Consider the following 22,436-nt stretch of genomic DNA (forward strand, 5'->3'; position numbering starts at 1 on the left):
AAATAAACCTTTCAGAATCTGTGAGAAATGAGGGTCAAATGAAGGTTCTTTTAAGCATGCTCACATCTACTATCTGCCAGGGTAAAGAAGATGGTAGAGAATTCATATTTCCCTGAGAATTGGACATTGTTTTTCCTAGGTTTCTTTTTTTTTCTTTTTTGCCAGTCCTGGGCCTTGGACTCAGGGCTTGAGCACTGTCCCTGGCTTCTTTTTGCTCAAGGCTAGCACTCTGCCACTTGAGCCACAGCATCGCTTCTGGCTGTTTTCTATATATGTGGTGCTGGAGAATCGAACCCAGGGCTTCATGTATCCGAGTCAAGCACTCTTGCCACTAGGCCATGTTCCCAGCCCTTTTCCTAGGTTTCTATGAGCCATTAGAATTGCTAGAATCCTTACTGAAGTTTCGGGTCCCATGTCCTGAAAATGAGATCCCCAAAGCAACAATTTCTTGTTTATCCTGTCCTAGATATATGATCAAGCTCCCTGGAAAAATCTAAGGGCCTCTGCTAATACATACCAGCTAATTCTTGCAATTCCCTCCCTACTTTGGCTGGCCCAGTGTATCTTCAGCAAATCAGGAGAGGAGGGGGAGGGGGATTATCTGTTGCTTCTGTGTTTGCAGAAGCCCCACAGACAAATGTAATAGTATCTATTGTTTGTGGAGCCCCTGTCCTGTGTAAGGCCCTGTCCATATATTGTCTCATTTCATCCTCCTAATAGCTTCTGTAGACGGATTTTTTTAAAATTACATTTCATTTTTCAACAAAGAGCTTACTGAGGCACAGAGAAGTAACTTGCTCAAGTGCACCGAGCTTGCTGCTGCAGACCTAGGGCTTGGTTTTGCTCTCAGCTTTCACCCTGTAACTAGCGTCTATGAGCAGAATCATTGCATTTTGAATCTCTTGCTCTCTTTAAGGAAGATAATGAAGAATATTCTTCAGTGACTACTGTTTTCTCAGTACCAAACAGCAGAAGGCTCCCTTAGAGAGTCCCCTCAAAAGGCTTCATTCTTAACCTTTGTTTGCTTCTTTCTTCCTTCAACAAGCTTCGGGAAGCATGGTAACCCAACTTTTCCATACTCTGACGTTATTGAGCAATGAGCTTTTTTTTTTTTTTTAAAACTTTTTTTTTTTTTGGCCAGTCGTGGGCCTTGGACTCAGGGCCTGAGCACTGTCCCTGGCTTCTTCCCGCTCAAGGCTAGCACTCTGCCTCTTGAGCCACAGCGCCGCTTCTGGCAGTTTTTTTGTATATGTGGTGCTGGGGAATCGAACCTAGGGCCTCGTGTATCCGAGGCAGGCACTCTTGCCACTAGGCTATATCCCCAGCCCCAGCAATGAGCTTTAAAATGGTCACTGTTGGACTTGTCTACATATCCAAGACGCATTTGACCTTCTTTCTGAGGGAATCATAACAGCTCTGGCTTCAGTGGTTTCTAATGGATGATTTCCGTGTCTTTGAGTGAGTTAATCTCTGTGCTTACCAGGTTGTGTGGATTTGGGGGCAGGGGTACAGAATTCAGGGTCCTTTCCCAGCTTTGCACTGGCATGGTTAGCAAGACCCTTCACCGCCTTAGGCCTAACTCTGTCAGGCTCCTCAACAAATGGGGTTTGGGCTCAGGGACCTCCGAGATGCCTTCTGGCTTTGACAGTCCTTGCTTACCTGCAAGTCGTAATGTCTCACTCACAAAATCATTTTTTTTTGTTGTTGCTGTTGTTGCAAACAATAAATCCTAGGTAGGGATTTAAGGGGGGGATTGGTTGAGGCCTGGCTGAATGTGTGGAGAATGGGATGCATGGCTACTTCCGGGCAGGATGGGCGTGGCGGGTCGCGGAGTCGCCAGTGCGGACAGCGGAGCATCCCTGCAGGTTGTACAGGCGTCCGCAGCCGAGCGCGAAGGCCGAGGCCAGAGAGGACCGCGGCCGCAGCGGCTGCGCACTGGCGCGACCCAGCCAGTCGATTTGCGTGTCCCCGCCCCTGCGACGAGCTGGTTGGGGGGGTCGATGTGGTGCCGCATGGTGATTGGCTGTGCCGTCCGCCGCTCAGGCCGGGAGCGGACGGTTCCTACTGCGGCTGGGCACAGACTCCGCTCCCGCGTCGGCCCGCGCTCCAGCTGCGCCCGGCCCGGCCCCGGCCCGGCTCGGCCCAGCCTCGGCCTCCGCGCGAAGACGCCGCTGCCTCTGGGCCGCTCCCAGGGCCATGAGGAGGCGGCGGCAGCCACTGCGGCCCGCGTCAAGGTGACCGGCCGGGACTGCGGCGGCGGCGAAAGCGGCGGTGAGAGGAGCGGCCGGCGGAGCGGGGCGGGGCGGGGCCGTGCGGGCCGGCCGGAGGGAGCTGCAGGTGCGGGAGGCGGGGTCCGGCGGGCCGCCGGGGCCCAGGGGGCGGGGCCTCGGTGCAGGAGGCGGGGCTGGGGTGGGGGCCTTGTCGTCGGGTGGTGGAGCGGGTACGGGCGGGGAGCCCTGAGGTACCCTGGCGCCGGGGGTGGCGGGAGGCGTGAAGGACCGCGGGCGTGGGGGTGGCGGCGAGAACAGGGCGCAGGTGCAGGGGCGGGGCTGGAGGAGGCAGTTGGGCGGGGCCGAGGGGCTGCAGGTGTGGGGGGCGGGGCCTAGGGCGACAGCAGATTTGACAATGGGAGGGGGGCTTCCAGGGGAAGCCGAAGCTGGCCGGGTCTGGGAAAACCTCAGGTGCCGGGGGCGGGGCTGAGGAGACCTGCCGGGGTGGAAGGGCGGGACTCGCTAGGGGTGGCAGGTCCGGAAGCGGGGCCACAGGTGAGGAGCCGGGTGAAGTCAGCTGTCCCTGGGAAAGGGAAGGCCGCCTTCTCTGCTCTCCCAGGCACTTGGGTGGGAGGGGGAGCTCTGGGCTCCTGGAGGATTCTGGGGGTGTGTAGGGTCTCCACTGTAGGGAAGTTCCAGACTTGGATCTCAGCAGCACTGGTTACTAGGCCGGCTGCTTCCCGCATGCCGTTTGGTGCCCTAAGTGGGGCAGGCTGTGTTTTTCCTGTTACTGTTGAAAGAAAGACATGCCTAGATTGAGGGCTGGGTGGCTTTCATTGGGTGGCTGGCTTTTAAGATATGTGTGTACTTAAAGAGTAGTTTGTGTGGTGCTTGAGAGTGTCCTGGATTATTCATCCCCGGTACCAGATGCTGCTGCAAACCTTTGCAGCATCAAAAAGACTGAAATGGCAGCCAGGTTAGGAGAGAGTGGAGGGATGAGAATTCCAAAGCTTTTGCCTGTTACCTGGAGATCGTTTGGCTTTTTGAGCTTTGTTTTCCCTTATGCGTGATGAGCATCTTGGTGACTGTCTGTGTGCCTCATAGATTGGATGAATAGTTCTGAGCAAATTGGTGGGTAAAGTTATGGCTCTCTTTTCTTACGTGGATGGACAGGCTGGATTTGCAACCAGAGAGTCTAAAGAGTACAGGGTTATTTGTCAACAGGCGAGATCAGGCCACTTTCTTTTTAGAGTTGGGATAAGGTTTGTGGCAAGGAGCCCCTCCCCCCTCCAAAAAAAAACCTAGTGGTATTTTGGATGATGACTACTTTTTCCTTCTTGCCTCTGAGGAAGCTGCTGCAACACAGCGATCAGTGATAAATGGAAAGTGAAGGAAAATTTTGTTCTTTGCTGACCTTTACACTTCAACCCCAATGAGGACTCCAAACTTGTGAGGCTGTGGAGCCCTGTGGAATTCATCCACACCTGTCCAAGCATGACCCCATTCTACCACATTCTAGAAGGAAGGCACCAAAAAGAAAAGCATGACAGATCTACATAAGGTTCCTGTGGTGGCAGAGGGTAGGGAGAGATTTGCCAGGGTTCCCTTGTGTCCCAGAGCAATGTCCTCTACCCATGTGGCTGGCCTTGTGGTACCCAGTGGCAGGTCACTAGCAGGTTGACCTGTCTGACTTCCCTGTGTTGCTTCTTCCTGCAGTGTGGACAGAAAAGATTGTAGCAGAAGCTTCTCTGCTGGCCTATATCTTTCTTCACTGTAGAACATGAGACTTTGGGGACTAGCATCATACTGCTGATATTTCTCACTACCACTGGTATGATTCTAACCTAGTAGAATTGTGAGGATGGCATCTCAGAGATGGGCCCTTACTGGGGCCAGTGCTTGTGTGGCAGGTGCCAGGGAGTCTTGAAGCAACATATATCAGTTTCCCACTCTATCTTGTCAGAAACTATGTGAATGACTCTTAGAAACCACTGTCCTCGGTGACCCTCATGTCCTGTGGTCTCTAAGGATGGTCTAAATGTGGTGGCAGGCAAGAACTAGAGCTCATGCTGGATATTGAGTGCTTGGGTTTTTTTTTTTTAATTTCTTATTATTGTATGACAGCATTCAAAGTCCAGAGAAAAACTCCATCAATAGAAAAATATCAGCCTAAGGCCTTCTGTGACATGTCCCCAGTCTATTTTTTAGTGGGAGTTTCCTTTTGGCACAGAGGGTAAGAGCTCTTAACATTTTAGTCGGGCATCCAATCAGGTCCTGTTATGTGACTCCGCAAGATTTCTTAGGTTCTCAGATCTTTGATTTCCTTATTGGTAAAACAAGGATAACAACAGCCACCTTGAGGATGTTGTGAATAGTGAGAGAAGATAATATGAAAACCTCCCATCTATTTAGCACCCAATATTAGGGGTCTTTTCTTTCTCTGCCCCTGCATTCTATCCTGACTTTCAAGTCTAGCTACTCACAATAGCGTGTAGCATGTGAAGAGAGCAGAACTGGGGATTCTGAGATCTCTGCTTCCCATGTAACCTCAAACAAATCTCAGGAGTTGTTTTAATTTCTGATTGGTATGCTGTCACCTCTTCCTGAAAAGCAGGAGGGTGGAAATCTTTCATGTAGTTCCTCTACTAAAAAATCTGTCTTGCATCCTCCTGACACATCACCTGTGCTCACGAAACACTTATTGAGGGCCAGATGAAAGATTTTCCCTGCAAGGCTTATGTGGCGGGGTATGCTGCACATTCTCAAAATTCCTGTACTCTGAAGGCTGAGGCAGGAAGATTGTGAGTTCTAAGCCAGTCTTTGCTATATATTGAGATCTTATCTTCAAACCAACTGACTCACCAACCAGCCATGGGCTGAGTTATATCTCAGTGGTAGAGTACTTGCTCAGGATGTATAGGGCTCTGGGTTTGATTCCTGCCATCACAAAAACAAAAACAAAACATAAAAAAGATGTGTTGGGCTGGAGGTGTGGCCCAAATGTTTGAACATCTGCCTAGCAAGCGCAAGATACTGAGTTCAAACTGCAGTATACTAACAAAAAGGGTGCCAAATTGTTCCTACTGTTATGAAGATTGTGACTATATCTTTAATATTTTTTTGCCAGTCCTGGGGATTGGACTCAGGGCCTGAGCACTGTCCCTGGCTTCTTTTTGCTCAAGACTAGCACTCTACCACTTGAGCCACAACACCACTCCCAGCCTTTTCTGTATATGTGGTGCTGAGGAATCGAACCCAGGGCTTCATGCATGCTAGACAAGCACTCTACCACTAGGCCACATTCCCAGCCCAGTGATGAGGCTTTTTTGTTGTTGTTTTGTTGGTCCTGGGGCTTGAACTCTGGGCTGAGGTGCTGTCTTGGAGCTCTTCAGCTCAAGGCTAGCATTCTACTACTTTGAGCCACACCACTTCCTTGTATTTTTATTTAATTTTTTAAGAAGTTAAAAACAAATCAGACATGGATTCTTTTTAAGGCATGGAGGGAAGTCAACTGTACCATGGCTTTCTTGCCTCTAACTGTTGGCTCCCAGTTCTTTCACCTTATTACCAGCTTCATATAGTCTTCCTCTTATATGGAGTGTCATGCTATATGTACTCTAGGTCTGTTATTCACTTAATTAATCTTGAAAATTGTTTCAACATTGGAAACTATTCTAATTGGTGCATGTACTAAAGTAAGAAATGTTTCTGGCCAGGCAGTAGTGGCTCATGACTGTAATCCTTCCTACTCAGGAGGCTGAGATCTGAGAGTCATGATTCAAAGCCAGCTCAGGCAGAAAAGTTTGTGAGACTGTCTCAAAAATAGCCAGCAAATATCCAGGCTGGAGTTGTGGTCTAGGGGTAGAGCTCTAGCCAAATAAACAAGCAAGTCTGCCAAGTGAGTGCAAGGCCCTCCATTCACCACCACCTGCCAAGAAAAAGAACTGTTTCTGACGTTGTAGGCACTGTTTTATATCCTCATCCCCATGATGTTTGCTCAGTACTGGTTTGCATTGCTTAGAAGAGACACTGCTTGTTCTTTTCTAGGAATGAAATGGCTTTGGCCCCAGTAAACAATAGGTTAAAGGGAAGTCCATGTATGTGGATGCAAAGCCAAGAACTGAAAGAGAAAGTAAAGGGATTTGTTTGCAGGTAATTGAGAACTGATTTTCCATTCAGCCCATGATTCAAAGTCCATCTCTGTCACTTACTGGCTGTGTGACTTGGGACAATTTACCTAATCTTGGCGTCTCAATTTCCTTGTCTGTAAAACTGATGATGATAATAGGATCTGCCTTTGGGGATTTCTGTGCAGAGAGATGAGGTCATGCATGCAAAGCACACTGCACAATAGCAGGTCATGTACATGCTCCAGAAGGGCGGGCTGCTGTGGTTTAATAACCTGAAGTAGGCTGTGCCTTGTCAGCAGATACTTGCCAGGCAGTTAAGGGTGAGTGTGGAGAATGCCTACAGTCACTGCCTTTGAGAGGCTCATGTGCTGTGTGGAGACAGACATAGGAGCCTCTGGCTATAGAGAAGTGTGGTGGGCCCAGAGGTGGGAGGTGGGCCCAGAGATGGGAGGTAGGCAGTATGGGGTGCCACAGAGACAGGGATCCTCTGCTCAAATCCCCCCCTCCCCTCTTTGTGAAACCTTCTCAGTTCTTTCAGGGACAAGTGACCCTCCTCCCTTTTGGGCTCCCTTGACTATCCTTATGTGTATATCTTGATCCAAACTTGTGTTGCATTATGATATGCATGGCTTTAGTCCTACATTTTCTCCCTGCTTGCTTTGTTGCTGGGTCTCCAGGGCTCTACCCCGGTTGGCTCCTGGGAACAGCACAATGGCACTCTGCTCAGTTGAGTCATGCTTCCAAAAATCGCTCACACTTTCATATAAGTCGGCAGGTCCCTGAAACCCAGTCCCTCTTCAAATATTTGAGTGTTGACTCTGACATGGGCCTGTGTTCTGCTGCACAATAGCTGTGGGTTCTTGTTATGCAGTCTTTAGGGTGGGAAGACAGATTTCCTCCTGATGCTCCATGTCCAGATGGGGACGGAGGCAAAAACACGGGTCTGAGGATGGGCTGCTCAAACTTGCCAACGTGCACCTTCCTTTCCTCACGCTTCCTTACCTGGGGTGGGTGGAGGAGAGGCTGAGGGAGTTGAATGTGGCCTGTAGATATTGACTAGGGAGGGAGAGAATTGGTGAGACTGTCTTCTGTGAGAGTTGTTGTTTGCAGATGGTGTTGCCTTCACTGTCACATGCACTCCTTTCTCAGAACGATTTGCTTTCATCATGTGGGCTTTTACTCACCTGCCCTTCTGGCTCTTGCTTTGGGCTACACCTTGTGATGGATGCTGGGCACGTGGAGATGAAGCTGTGTCTTGCCCCTTGGAAGCCCATGTGTTGAGGGATCACATGCAAATGGAAGGGGACCAGAAGTCATTGACCATAACACAGGATCTTGAATGAAGCGGCTAAGCAGATTTAGGCTTTCTAGTTCTACCACAGACAACCTGTGAAACTTGGGCCATCCTACATACTTTGTAAAAGGGGGTTAGCAGTATTACTTTATAGAGAGATGGCGACTTAATGCAGCACGGGGCCTGGCAGGAAGCTCCTGCTCAGATTGCTCTATGTGAGAGGATCAAGAAGCACCTCTCAGGCCAGGCACTAGCGGCTCACGCCTATAATCCTAGCTACTCAGGAGGCTTAGATCTGCGGCTCACGGTTTGAAGTTAGCCAGTATAGCAAAGTTGTCTGTGAGACTCTTAACTCCAATTAACCACACACAAAAAAGGACAGAAGGAGCTGTGGATCTAGTGGTAGAATGCTGGCCTTGAGAAAAAAATGCTCAGGGACAGCACCCTGGCCTTCAGTTCAAGCCCCAGGACCAACACTCACCCACAAAAACAGAAGCGCCTTTCGGGCCATTTCCTCTGGTCTTAGTAAAATAGTAATTGAAGTAGTTGAACTAGTCAGGTAGCCAAGGTGGCCAAGAAGCCAGCTGAGAAGTTCCAGTGTTTAAAGAGCCCTCAGGGGCTGGGGATATGGCCTAGTGCAAGAGTGCTTGCCTCGTATACATGAGGCCCCGGGTTCGATTCCCCAGCACCACATATACAGAAAATGGCCAGAAGGGGCGCTGTGGCTCAAGTGGCAGAGTGCTAGCCTTGAGCAAGAAGAAGCCAGGGACAGTGCTCAGGCCCTGAGTCCAAAGCCCCAGGACTGGCCAAAAAAAAAAAAGTTCTCAGGATTCTCTTTGTAGGTCTGTATTTCCTTCCCTTCCTCTTGCTGCAGTTCTTCTCTAGGGGGAGGGGGGCTCAGCCCAGCATCATTGTGAGCACCAGCTCTTTGCCTGTGCACTGGGCTCATCAGTTCCATGAGCTTTCCCCAGGAGAGGCATGGGTCAGGCTTGTCTCACCTGCACTTACGAGGAGAGCTGAGGCCTAGAGGACCCAGAGCAGCAAGACTTTCTGCTTTTCAGAGCTTTTGGGTCCATTCTGCCCCCCCCCCCCCTTTTTTTTTTGCCAGCCCTGGGGCTTGAACTCAGGGCCTGAGCACTGTCCCTGGCTTCTTTTTGTTCAAGGCTAGCATTATACCTCTTGAACCACAGCACCACTTCCGTCTTTTTCTGTGCTGAGGAGTCAAACCCAGGGCTCTGTGCATGCTAGGCAAGCACTCTACCGCTAAACCACATTCCTAGCCCCCATTCTGCTCTTTGTGGCAGATTTATATCCTGCCCTCAGGTGGACCAAGTGGTGTTTAGCCCATAGGCAGATTGCACCACTCATAATTCAAGTGGCCTTGAGCAAGTAAGAACACCTGTTTCCTGTAATAGTACCTACTTCTGCTTGGTGCTTCCACGGGGCTTCCAGGAGGTAGTGCGGAATGGCACTTAGCAGTGTGCTTACACATTATGAGCACTTGTACATGTAAGTGGACAAAGCTCTCCTCACCAAGGCCACAGAGTTTTTAGGATGCCTTTTTGGATGTATTGGTTATGGCAGTTACATGAGCCATTGCACAAGGGCTGTGTTGAAACTCAAGTGAGCTTGGTGATAGGACTTGGTGATGGGACTGGCAGAACTCACCCTTCATTGGCATCACAGCAGAAACCTCAGTCTCACAGGGACAGCAAGGTACCGGTGAGGAAACTGTGCTGTCACCTCAAGTAATCAAAGAAAATTTAAATGTTGGCCTTAACATGCATAGGCTTCTTCAAAAACCACCTTATTTGGGCTGGGAGTGTGGCTTAGTAGCAGAGTGTTTGCCTTGCATGCACAAAGCCCTGGGTTCGATTCCTCAGCACCACACAAGCAGAAAATCCAGAAGTGGCTCTGTGGCTCAAGAGGTAGAGTGCTAGCCTTGAGCAAAAAGAAGCCAGGGACAGTGCTCAGGTCCTGAGTCCAAGCCCCAGGACTGGCAAAAAAAATCACCTTATTTGAGAAAAAAGAATAATAAAAATCTTTTAGTCCATGTTTATTAGATACAGCAATTCTCACCCACTCTTATATAAGTCTGATAAGTAGGGCAAGGGAACTCTTTCAGTACATTTATGCATTAAATATTAATGAAAAACAAGTTAATCAAGGAGATTTTGTTTTGTCTCTTTTTTTGTGGTATTAAAATCTGTTCTTTGAAATGAGTCACTCTCACTGGTTTCTTACTTCTCATCTTTTCGGCAGCTTTTATTTTTCCACTAGGCACCACATCCCCAGCTCTGTGAGTGGTGTTCATAGACTGACTTCCACTGGGCCCCAGAGTGCACTGCCCTGACACATTGTGACCACCAGTGACTAGCTTGGAGCACACTCCCTCTATGGTGAACACCACGGGCCCCCAGGGCAGCCAGAAGGATCATAGCCTGTTATGCCCTTGGCTTAAAACCCTCCAATAACTTCTCATTCCTCCTAGGAGGAAGACCAAAGCTTCAGCACGGCCTGTGAGGTGTGAGGATGTGCTCTTTAGACTCACTGTTGGCTGTGTCCCCTGCTGTAGTGTTCTGTGTTTCACTGGATCATGGACTGTGGCTCTTTTGCTCACCCACAGATATTCAGAGCCTGGTATGGTACCTGGCACTTAGTAAATGCTTGTGAAATGAAAGGGTGAAGAAAATGAACAGGTGCCCAGAACTGATTTTTAGTCCTTAAAAAGAGAAGGGTATTATTAGATCAGAAGTCCCTTCAGTTGTTCAATACCTCAACACTTCACAACCCTGAAAAGGTCTCTTGACACCTGTTACTTTAGCCTCAGGTGGATTTGGCAGTGTCACTGGGCGGCACTGGGGCAGGCCTGATGTGCATAAGAGGAAGGGAAGCTCAGCCAGGCTGATTGCCCAAGAAGTGGTTGTGAGAGGGCTGAGGGTTCCCGTGGGTTCTGGTGCCCACGGGAGTCACGGATGGCAGAGGGGTGCACTGGAATAGCGAGTTGTGATAGCTTATTTTTAAAATACAATTTTATTGTTATTAAGTTATTGTTGTTGTTTTTTGGCCAGTCCTAGGGCTTGAACTCAGGGCCTGAGCACTGTCCCTGGCTTCTTTTTGCTCAAGGCTAGCACTCTGCCACTTGAGCCACAGTGCCACTTCTGGCTGTTTTCTGTATATGTAGTGCTGGGGAATTGAACCCAGGGCTTCATGTATACAAGGCAAGCACTCTACCACTAGGCCATATACCTAGCCCATTATTAAGGTAATGTATAGAGGGGTTACCATTCATTTAATAAGTCAAACAATGAGTACATTACTTTTTAGACTTTGCTTTCCCTTAGTTTCCCCTTCTTGCCCCTGCCCACAAGTTGCATAGTACATTTTCCACATAGTGTATACTGAATACTATGATTACATTTGTTCACCCTTCCTCTCCCCCTTTCTATGTCCCCTTTTGCCCTCCCTAAAAAGACAAAACAAAACCAAACACCACCACCACCACAAACAACAAAAAAACCATGTTTCTATTTCCTGGAGTTAGTTTCCATAAATAGTGTTTTACATTTTCAGAGATGTCAAGCCTTTAGGTTCCTTCCCTAAGAGTATCCTCCTTTAGTCTGACTGTTTGTGAAATACCTAGAGTCCTGTATAAGTTATCATGTCCAGTTGTATTTTAGATCTAGCTTCCACATATGAGAGAAAACATGTGCTGTTTGTCTCTCTAATCTTGGCTTACCTCATTTAACATGATTTGTTCTAGGTCCATCCTTTTCCCTGCAAATGACATACTCTTATTCTTTCTAATGGATGAGTAAAATTCCCTTGTGGATAGGTACCACAATTTTTTGATCCACTCATCTGTTGTGGGGCATCTGGGCTGTTTCCATAACTATTCACTGTTGTGAATAGTGCAGCAGTCAACATGGATGTGCAAGTGTTTTTTACCATATCCTGTTTGGGATGTTCTGGGTAGATACCCAAGAGTGGTATAACTGGACCATTGAGAAGTTCTGTGTTTAGGTTTTTGAGGAACCTTCAAACTGCTGTCCAGAGTGGTAGTACTAGTTTACATTCCCACCAACAATGCAATAGAGTTCCTTTTTCTTCACATCCCCACTAGCATTTATTGTTTGAAATCTTTTGTTGTTTGAATTCTTGATGTTGGCCAATCTTACTAGAGTGAGATGAAATCTCAAAATTGTTTTGATTTGCATTTCCTTAATGGCCAGGGATGTTGAGCATTTCCTCATGTGTTTATTTATCATTCTTACTTCTTCTAAGAAGTCTCTCTCTCTCTCTCTCTCTCTCTCTCTCTCTCTCTCTCTCTCTCTCTCTCTCGCTCCTTTGCCCATTTAGTGATTGGCAGGGTGTAATTTTTCTGAACTCCTTGTATATTTTGGATCTTAGGCCTTTATTGGATGTATTGCTGGTGGAGATCTTCTTCCAGTCTGTTGGCTGTCTTTCCAGTTTAGTAACTATAAACACAGTTTAGTAACTGTGTAGAAACTTTTTATTTTGCTGTAGTAATCCCATTTGTCAAACCTCTCTCCTATTTGCCATGTCCCTGGGACTCTTTTCCAAAAGTTCCTGCTTATACTTCCAAATTCTAACATTTTTCCTTCTCTATCTTCAATAGATCAAAAGCTTCAGGTCTGACATTGAGTCTTCGATCCACTTTGAGTTGATATTAGTACATAGTGACAAATAAGGATTCAATTTTAGTTTTCTACCTGTGGAGTCCAGTTTTCCTAACACCAGTTATTGAAGAGACTATCTTTTTTCCCTTTGTACATTTTTGGCTCCCTTGTCAAATATCAATAACTGTAAGTAGATGGCTTTATTTCTGTCTTTTCATCTGTTCCATTGATCTTTGGGCCTGTTTTTGTGCTGGTACATAGTTGTGATAGTTTGGCTTCATTTGGGGTATTTTAATTTCCTGAAAATTGAACTTGAGGAGTTTGGAATGAATTTAGGGTCCTATTTCATAACCAGGGAGCAATCTGGAGTTATAATCATGACATTGCTATATAAATATTGAAAGCATAGTAATTTAATTGCTTACGTATGCGCTGGCTGGTTGTGCTCTTCTTGGGAAGAATTTTTTTTTTTTTGGCCAGTCTTAGGTCTTGGACTCAGGGCCTGAGCACTGTCCCTGGCTTCTTTTTGCTCAAGGCTAGCACTCTGCCACTTGAGCCACAGCGCCACTTCTGGCCATTTTCTGTATATGTGGTGCTGGGGAATTGAACCCAGGGCCTCATGTATATGAGGCAAGCACTCTTGCTACTAGGCCATATTCCCAGCTCCAGGGAAGAATTTTTTGTTTTTGCTTTTTAAAAAATTTTTGTGCCAGTCTTGGGGCTTGAACTCAGGGCCTGGGTTCTATCCCTGAGCTTTTGTGCTGAAGATTGGTACCACTTAAACCACTTGAGCAATATTATAGAAAGGCTAAAGACTATGGAGTCTGAATGCCCAAGATTCCAACTTGCTTTGAGACACCTGCACACATGAATACTCCTGGCTTGGGTGCATCATATCTTCAATAAGAAAGCCTTGAGCTGGGAACCGGTGGCTCATGCCTGTAATCCTAGCTCCTAAGAAAGCTGAGATCTGAGGATCTCTGTTCAAAACCATCTGGGGCAGGAAGGTTGTGAGATTCTTATCTCCAATTAACTACCAAAAAACTGGAAGTGGCGCTGTGGCTCAAAGTGGTAGAGGTCTAGCTTTGAGTGAGGAAGCTCAGGGACAGCCCCCAGGCCCTGACTGGAAAAAAAAATAATAAAAATAGCCTTGAATTTCAGATTTGAGACTGCTTGTGAGAGCAGAGTAAGGGTTGCTAGAGGATAAAAGAATTATACCAACATAAAGGCAAGCTCATTCCTCAGTCTTCCCTGTTTGGCCAAATCTAGTCTTCCTTGCTGTTCATCCATCCCTCCATATGGTTTTTGTTCAGGGTGTACTGAGTGCCAGCCCTGTCATACGTATGGGTGCCATTGCGGTGGGAAGCATCAAGGATATCCTTGGCTCTGTTGGCTTACTGACTAGTAGCAAAGTTAAATAAGTAGAAAAATAAATAAATAAATAAGTATGTAAAAAAAGTTACCTGCAGCACTGCTAAAAGCTGTAAAAGAGGAGTACAGGGTGCCAAGAGACCCCGTTGAAAGGCTTTACCTGCTTTAGAGGCAGCTTCTGAGAGGAAGGGGCCTCCAGGCTGCCACGCAACTGACAGCTAGAGCTGGCCAGGTGCAGAGGTGGCAGCTCCAGGTTACAGAGGTTCCCTTCTTCCAGCGGGGAGAGGACCTTGTGAACCAAGAAGTAGCAGGATGCTTGTGTTCCTGAAGTGCAGAGAACAAGGAGAGATTAGTGTTCCCACCCCGGCACAGCATTGCTTTTGTGAACTGTACTAGAAATCCCTGATACACGCTGTCTTAGCAGCCGATAATTCTTTTTCAGAACTCTTTAGTTGTCAACCAAAGCATCTATTTCTGAGCCATTACCTGCTCTGGCTTCTAGGATTGCAGTTGGCCTTATTTCTATTACTTTGAAGATTGGCAGCTTCTTTTGCTTCTTGAGGGGATGGAAAGACATCTTGATCTCATTAGTGCTTTTTAATCATTAAGTACAAACCTTCTGAGTGTATATGGGCTTGATGCTGCATCCCTGCTCCTGGGAGCCCATGACTTGACAGGTAGTAGGCAGAAAACAGGGATGCAGTGTCAAGAATGGTAGAGCAGGGGAAAAGGAAGCTCATGGGACCACATAAGACTCCAGAACTTAAATAAAGATGTCAGCCTTCCCAGTGAGGAGTATGGGCAAGGGTTGAGCTGGATTTTTGGCCCACAGCAGCATGTGCTGCTTGAGTGTGGGGTTCAAATAAGAGGGCAAGAGGAGGAGCTGGCAGGAGGTACCAGCTTAGCTGGAAGGTAGCCTTGGATGTGTTCACAGAGAGGCCCGAGGCAGTGAAGTCAGTGGAGAATTGTCCAGAAGTTGAGAGGATCCCTGCGACCCAGCCATACCACTCCTGAGTATCTACCCAGAACATTACAAGCCAGGATACACTTGCATATCCATGTGCTTTGCTGCACTATTCACACTAGCCAAGTTATGCCAACAGCCGGTGTCTCACAGTAGATGAGTGGATCCACGCTCTATGCAGATGTGAGTGGTGTTGGGCACTAGTGGTTCATGCTTGTAATCCTATCTACCCAGGAAGCTGAAGTCTGCAGTTTGAAACCAGCCCAGGCAGGAAAGTTCATGAGACTCTTATCTCCAATTAACTACAAGAAAGCCGGAAGTGGAGCTATGGCACAAGTAGTAGAGCTCCAGCCTTGAGGGGAAAAGCTTAGCTAAGGGACAGGGCCCAGAATTTAAGCCTCAGTATTGGGGGGAAAATTCCAAGCTATTTCTATGCCCTCCAGTATTCTGGCTTTGTATCTTTTAGTTAGCAACACATTGTTCAGGTATGAACCTACCTTTGGTTACTTTTATGGCATTGGTATAGTACCTCAGAGTACCATTATTTTTCAAACTGCTCTGGAGAAGTTTGCTTGGCACAAATCTAAAACAATGCTGCATCTGTGGAAAAGTTCAATTCCTCAAAATGTTAAGCATCAAGTTACCATGTGACCTAACCATTCTACTCCTACGTGTGTACCCGAAACTTATGTCCATAAAAAAACCCTGCACATGCATGTTCATAGCAACAGTACTCATAGCAGTCAAAACTGAAAACAACCCAAATACCTATGAGTTGAATGGATGAACAAAATGTTCAAATATGGTCCCCTAGAGCTTTGTATAATGGGTTATTATTCAGCCAAAAAGATCAAGTGCTGATTCACACCTTAACAAGGATGAACTTAAAACATTACAAGTGAAAGAAACCAGGCACAAAAGTCCACATACGGTGTGATGAAGTGTCTAGAAGATGCAAATCCTTAGACAGGAAGTAGATGAGTGGCTGGGATAGGGAGAAACTGCTTATGTGTTGGGTGTAGGGTGTTCTTGGGGGATGGATGATAGAATGTTCTGGAATTAGGAGCAGCCACCATCCATTTTGAGACCTTATGTATGTGTCAAAGTTGGATGGAATCTCAAAGACTTTTCGGTCTGAGCTGACTTTAACTGTGATCCTCCCGCCAGAACAGCTACGATGAAGGAAGAAAGAGATATTACATCATGGCAAGATTGTGAGACAACCATAATCTTCATGTGCTACAAGTTCATGTAGCTGCTCTGGAAATCTGACCTCACACCAGAGCTGGACACATGCCTTCTGTGGCCCCACACTTCCACGGTTTGGAATCAATCCAGTTCTGAGCCCAGCACACAGAGTTGCATGGGGTCAATGAGACCAGCAGGAGCTGATGAACAGCAGGCCTCGTCTCCCTGCCACTGCTCTCCTTAGCCATGCACCGAAGGCAGGGGCATCCATGTGGGATACATCCAAGGCCTTGGGTGGTACCTGAGGCTTTGGTCCTGTGTTTAACCTGCCAAGTACATTTTCCATGGAGCAGGTATTCAGACAAACTGTGGGTCCAGGTCACGGTGGGGAAGGAGGACAGTGACTAACAAAGCTTAGTTCCTGCGATTTTAGGACAGGTGCTACCACCTGACAGACTCATAATGGTAGCAGATACTGACTGTGGGAAAAGTACTTGACATTTCAAAGGACAGGTTGAAATCAGATCTTGTAACACTCTAGTTGGTCTGACCTGGTTGAGCTTTGAAAAACAAGTCTGGGCCATAGACCATCAGAGTAAATGAAATTGTTCCCCCTGCTCTGAGGATGGTATTACTGGGAAGAGACAGGCTGATGGGGGATGGCTGTTGGCTGGAGGTCTGAAGCCCCACAGATGTTTCTGGGAAATTAGACCTTGCTTGACCTGTGCCCTTTTGAGCAGGTGGCCATGCTGCCTGGGCAGCCACAGATGTGCTCTGGTACCAGTGAGCCAGCAGAGCTGCACTCGGGAGCCTCCCGCCACATGGAGCCTGGTGGGATGAGGGGCACACATAGTGGTTTGGGGGGGGCACATGCAGAGAGAGGCTATGGGCTTGAATGCAGATGGGAGTCTCACAAAACTCATTGTGTTAAAGACTTAGTCCCCAGGTTGAGGCGGTTGTGAGGGGATGGAACTTTTGGAAGTGGGACCTAGAGGCCCATCCTTAGGTCACTGGGTGCATGTCCATGAGGGGGCTTGTGGGACCCTGGTCTCTTCTCCATTCCTACCCTGCTTCCTGGCTCATCAGGGGAGTGATTTGCTCTGCTAGGTGATCCTACCATGTCAAAATACTGGGTTACCTGACCTTGGAGTATAGTTGCTTAAACTGGGAGCCAAAATGATCATTTTGTAAGTTCACCACTTCAGATATTCTTGTAGTGGCTGAGTGGATTGGCTCTGGAGTTTTGTCTTGTTCCTACATTAGGGCTTTTCCCTTTCTTTGTGTCTCTGCCCTCTTTTTGTGCCTGCTGGTGGCCAACCTTCCATGCTGCTACCCTTTCATTTCTGTAGATATCCGATTCCCCCCTCAGCTAGATCAGCTCTGTCTTCCTTAGCTAGGTTCTTGTGCTGGCCCACAAGTCCCACTGGAAAGCCAGCCACTGTCAAATTGCCCTCTCAGGCTTTTGGTACTATTGTCCTGGCATCTTGTTTTGGAACCAGAATCAAGTGGCTGGGGGGGGGGGGCTGGGGGAGTGGCTTAAACATTCATAGGGTGGGGGAGTGTAGCTCACTTATTTTTATTGAGAACACAGTTGACTGTGCTGACATTGGATGCAATAGCTCTGGGTCAGGTGCTGTGACCAGCACTTCCTTCACAGAGTGGCTTCAGTTAAGGAAGTTGATGCATAGGTAGCTGTTGGAGAAAGTGCCTAGTACCCTGATCCTCCTGATGGCCAGAAGCTGCTATTAGTTAACCTCCACAATGGCCAAATCAGGGGCAAGGGGAGCCTCTAAGGGTGCAGCATATCCAGGATTCACGCCCAGAACTGGTGAGCTCCTGAGCCAGGTCGCTCAGAGGGTGACTGAGATAGACTGACCTTTGGTGGACAGAGGTCATGACTAAGCAGCAGAAGCAGCTGTTTCCTGTATAGGTGACAAGTGATATTTGCTGTGGAAGCTACGCAGAGGCACACAGTGGGAGTATTGGGGCCAGACTGGAGTCTGAGGAGAGAGGGAGGAGGACATATTCCAGGTTGCAGCTTCATGATCAGTTAGTTCCTGCCTACCTACAGTCACTGCTTCAGTCACTGCTGGGCTTTGGCAAGAGCTCATCCCATCCAGTCTCTTAATCTTACCCTGGACTCTCTCAGGTCCATCCTTTCAAGTAGGGTTCACTGCTCCTTTACACTCCTTTAGACTCCTTACGCTCCTTCACACCCCTTTCTTCCTCAAGTCTCTTGATGACTATGTGTGCAAATGACCAGGATTATTGATTTGCACTTCCCAACTTCCCTGTCACTCCACTTCTGTGCAGTGATGCGTGGACTCAGCTCTCCCATGACTGTTCCATTGCACATGTTGTCAATTGCCATGGACAGTGGAATTAAAACAAGTGAAACATTATAACCTTATCGAAAACTTCAGCTAGCTAAATAAATTCCATAATGACTCTGCTATTCTAGCTGTTTTGTGTCCCTGTCCATAGTGGACCATAGTTTTTATGTAATTGTGTACATAGTGTCAGTAGTTTTTACATAATTGTATACAATCCTGTTGGAGAGATTGAGCATTTACAATACTGGCCACCAGGTGGCAGTGCAGTACCAGATATGATCCCCAATCTCCCATGAGCAGGAACTAACAGAAGTGCATGTTTGTGGAAGTTCAGTTTATTCTCCTAGATGTTGTGTTGTTCATGAGCACTTTCCAATCATATTTTGAATTGGACAACACTGAAGTGTTCAAAAGGTAGGAAATGAAAGCGTATAGTGATGCCTTTAAGAATAGTGATTTTAACAGTTTAGTGAATATACTGTGTCCACATGAATGTCAAAACGTCATTAAAATGTAAAAAAAGTATCACTTTCTCAGTGAAGACTTCTTATTCCCCCTCCCTCATTTAATCCTGGAACCTTGTAGCTTTCCTTTTTTCTCTATCACGTATCACCTGCTGACATCCTACATACTTGCTGAGTGATTTATTATTGTCTCTCTCTCACACTAGGTCATTCTAGAGGAGTTTCTGCTGTTCTCATTCTCTATCTCTAGCACCCAGGAAAGTACCTAACCATTTATTTATTCAACAGATGAGTACATAAATGGGGTGGTTCTGCCAAGCTCCTGGCCACCTTTCCTCACTGGTAAATACTGAAGTATCTCTTCCTTTCTGCTTCGTACTCAGTGTCCTCCTGAGCAAATGCACTCTACCGGCTACATGTTGGCACGTTCTGTGGTTTCTGTGCTTTTCAGCCTTACAGGCGGCTGTGCAGTGGGTGTCCTGGAATGTGCCTGCTGCCTGTCTGGTAGTTGCCCCTGCTGTGAGGACTCTGGGCCTTGGAGTACAGCCTTTCGATCAGTCCTCACACTATCCTGGGCCACTGAGAAGATGGCGGAGGCTTGCAGCTTTAGGTCTACAGAATGTCCAGCCAGAGATCCCTGGAGATTCTTCTGCATTAAGGATGTTAATTCCTCATCAATGACATCACAGACACCTTTTTCTTTTTCTGTGCCATTATTTTTTATGATATCTTTTCCTTTACAGAAGTTTAAGTTTTTAATGTATTTAAGACTATCAATAGGACTGGACATGGCTCAGTGGCAGAACACTTGCCTAGCATGCATGAGGCCCTGGGTTCAATCCCTGACCCTGCAGAAAAATAAAACAAAACAAAAAACCCCAAACAAACAAATCTGCCAATAGTTTCCTTGGCTTGCTTGCTTTCATATCACCCTTGGGAAGGCCTTTTTTCACTCCAGAATTATAAAAACATACTCATCTGTTTTTCCTCTAGTGCATTAATATTGTTGTACTTGTCTACTTAAATATTTATTCCATCAAATATTTATTCTTCCTTATGATGTTGGATAAGGTTTTTAATAAACTCTTCCCTCCCCGAGTGAATAGTAAGTTGTTTGGTCAACATTTATAGAGCCGTCCATTCTTCTGATGCTTGAAATACCACTTGGATCATGTGTTGATCCTTACATCTGCTTGGTCCTATTTTCTGGACTGCGTTCTGCCTGGCTGAGCTGTCCCTCTCCTTCTGTGCCATTTATGGGCTGTGGCTTCCTGGCAGGATGAAACCCTTCTCATTATACTCCCTCCCCCCAAAAAAACATTTAAGCTATTCCTTAAATTATTCTTTCAGATGAAATTTTGAATCAGTTTGTCCAGTCCTAAAAATGAATCCCCTTAGGATGGGAGTGAACTTGTGTTTATTTTGTTTATAGATTAGTTAGCGAGAGTTGATGGTGTTGAAGTGCAACATTTCTCTTTAAGGAGTAAAGGTCTTCCTTTATGTCTTTTTTATTAATAGGATTTTGTCATTTTCTGTCTATTGAGTATTTCTAGGCACTTTTCTCCTCTGTCAGTGGATTCTCGTGCTGTTACATTTGTTGGTACAGAGGAAATGGTCGATTTTATGATCAGATTTCTAACACTCAGTTTTTCTTCAATCCATTTGCTTCAGACCTAGAAATACTGTTTCATTGATGTTAGCCTTCCCTATATTTCAGTGATGCAACAAATTTCTGACTTTCATTTTTATTTGCTTGACCTCTGGGCCTGGGTGCTGCTCTGAGTTTCTGTGTTCAAGGTACTACGTGACCCACAGCTCCCCTTCCAGCTTTTTTGTGGTTAACTGGAGATATGAGTCTCATGGACTTTCCTGCCCAGGCTGGCTTCGAACCTCAATTCTCAGATCTCAGCTTCCTGAGTAGTTAGGATTACAGGCATTAGCCACAGGCACCCAGCTTCTGACTAGTTTTTATTTCTTTTGGTCATTTCTGCTTGGTTTGGGGAGGGGGAAAGCAAACATATGGATGGATATGTTTCAACATTGTGAAGTAAAAAATGTCATCTGTCCCCTTCCACTTTTGGCACCTTCAGACCACCCTACACACCTGAGTACCCTCCTGTGGAAGGCAGGATGCTGCTTAAAGACCCTTGAAACCCCATAGTACTCCCCGCTCCAGGTTCTACTCAAGGAGCACACTTCCATTCCTAACAGGCTTTCTTCTGTACTGTCAAGACCATCTCCACTCCCTACTCCCCCCATTCCAGTCACTCGGATGCACCAGGCCTTGCTCTCTGTAGACAGCTTCCTTCCTCTTCCAACAGAAAGCACCGGGCTGTTCATTCTGAAGATTAGAGCTCAGAGTCCTGGTTCTATGATGTTGGTCAAGAAGGCCCAGGAATGTGTATCCTGACCTACCAAATGTTTATAGTAGAAGGCCCTGGCTGTGGAGGAGAAGAAAGCACCTCACCTGAGCCAGGCCAGCACCTGGCTCCCCAGCACAAGGCTCTCTGATCAAAGCTGGTTGGAGCAAGGGGATAGGCTTGTATGCTTTAGGTGCAGGAAGATGAACCCTCATAGTGTACATTCAAGTTTTGTATTTGCATTTGTTTTGAGCCAGTCCTACAGCTTGAACTCAGAACATGGATACTGCCCTGGAGCTTGACCCATAGCGCCTCCTGCTCCTGCTCCTGCTCCTGCTCCTGCTCCTGCTCCTGCTCCTGCTCCTCCTCCTCCTCCTCCTCCTCCTCCTCCTCCTCCTCCTCCTCCTCCTCCTCCTCCTCTTCCTCCTCCTCCTGCTCCTGCTCCTGCTCCTGCTCCTGCTCCTCCTCCTGTTCCTCCTCCTCCTCCTGCTCCTCCTCCTCCTCCTCCTCCTCCTCCTCCTCCTCCTCCACCCCCTCTTCTTCTTGGTTAATTAGAGATAAGAGGCTCAGCCAGGGGGCTGGGGATATAGCCTAGTGGCAAGAGTGCCTGCCTCCGATACACGAGGCCCTAGGTTCGATTCCCCAGCACCACATATACAGAAAACGGCCAGAAGCGGTGCTGTGGCTCAAGTGGCAGAGTGCTAGCCTTGAGCGGGAAGAAGCCAGGGACAGTGCTCAGGCCCTGAGTCCAAGGCCCAGGACTGGCCAAAAAAAAAAAAAGAGGCTCAGTCAGGCACTTGCCTGACTTGCTTTGAATCGTGATTCTTATATCTCAGCCTCCTGAGTAGCCAAGAGTACAGGTGTGAGCCACCAGCACCTGGCTTGGATTTGCATTTTGAAAGTAAAAAAAATGATAAGGAAGCAGGGAGACAGCTCAGGAAGCTTGAGGTGGCTTGCGTGAAGTGGAGGAAGCAGAAATGGTAGACAAGGCCATGTTCTACAAGAGGGGCACTCTGTGGTGCAGAGACAGTGCCCTTTGTGAGAAGTTCCAGATGCCATTGTCTACTCAGCCCCAGAGAAGATGTTGTCTGGACCCTGACTGAAGCTGACACAGGTGATGGAGGGAGGAGGGAGAGGGATGCAGATATTGGATTTTTGGTCTGGCTGCTGTGATCCTTAATACATAGAAGGGGAGGTTTGGAAGGCCTCCTCCTTGCTCTTACCCCATCTCCCAAAGCCCCCTTTAAGCTCTCCCTCACAAACATCCCTGGGATCCCCATTTTTCTAAACTTTCCTTCCCCTGCCTGTGGAAAAAGACCAGGCTTTACTGCAGGCTTTGCTGCAGGCGAGGATTCTTCTCCTTTGCCGGTTCCTGGTGGCCTTGCTTTGGAAGGGAAGAGCTTGTTCCTGGGGTGGATTCTAGATGCTTGCATGGAGTTGGGGAAGCTGCGGCCTGTCTTTCACCGAGGGCCTCAGCTGAAA

At 47.3% G+C, this 22,436-nt stretch overlaps 1 protein-coding gene across 6 annotated transcripts in view; it reads left to right on the forward strand.

The window, feature by feature from the left end:
* The first annotated feature begins 2,056 nt into the window (after positions 1-2,056).
* Ralgps1 (Ral GEF with PH domain and SH3 binding motif 1) overlaps positions 2,057-22,436 on the forward strand; it is a 235,789-nt gene continuing 215,409 nt past the window's right edge. For all 6 annotated transcript variants that reach the window (XM_048343137.1, XM_048343155.1, XM_048343130.1 and 3 more), the window contains exon 1: positions 2,057-2,271. The gene's annotated coding sequence lies outside the window, so the exon portion shown is untranslated. The remainder of the gene's footprint in view (positions 2,272-22,436) is intronic.

This window comes from Perognathus longimembris, chromosome 1, assembly GCF_023159225.1.
Source record: "Perognathus longimembris pacificus isolate PPM17 chromosome 1, ASM2315922v1, whole genome shotgun sequence".
Taxonomy (NCBI): Eukaryota; Metazoa; Chordata; class Mammalia; order Rodentia; family Heteromyidae; genus Perognathus; species Perognathus longimembris.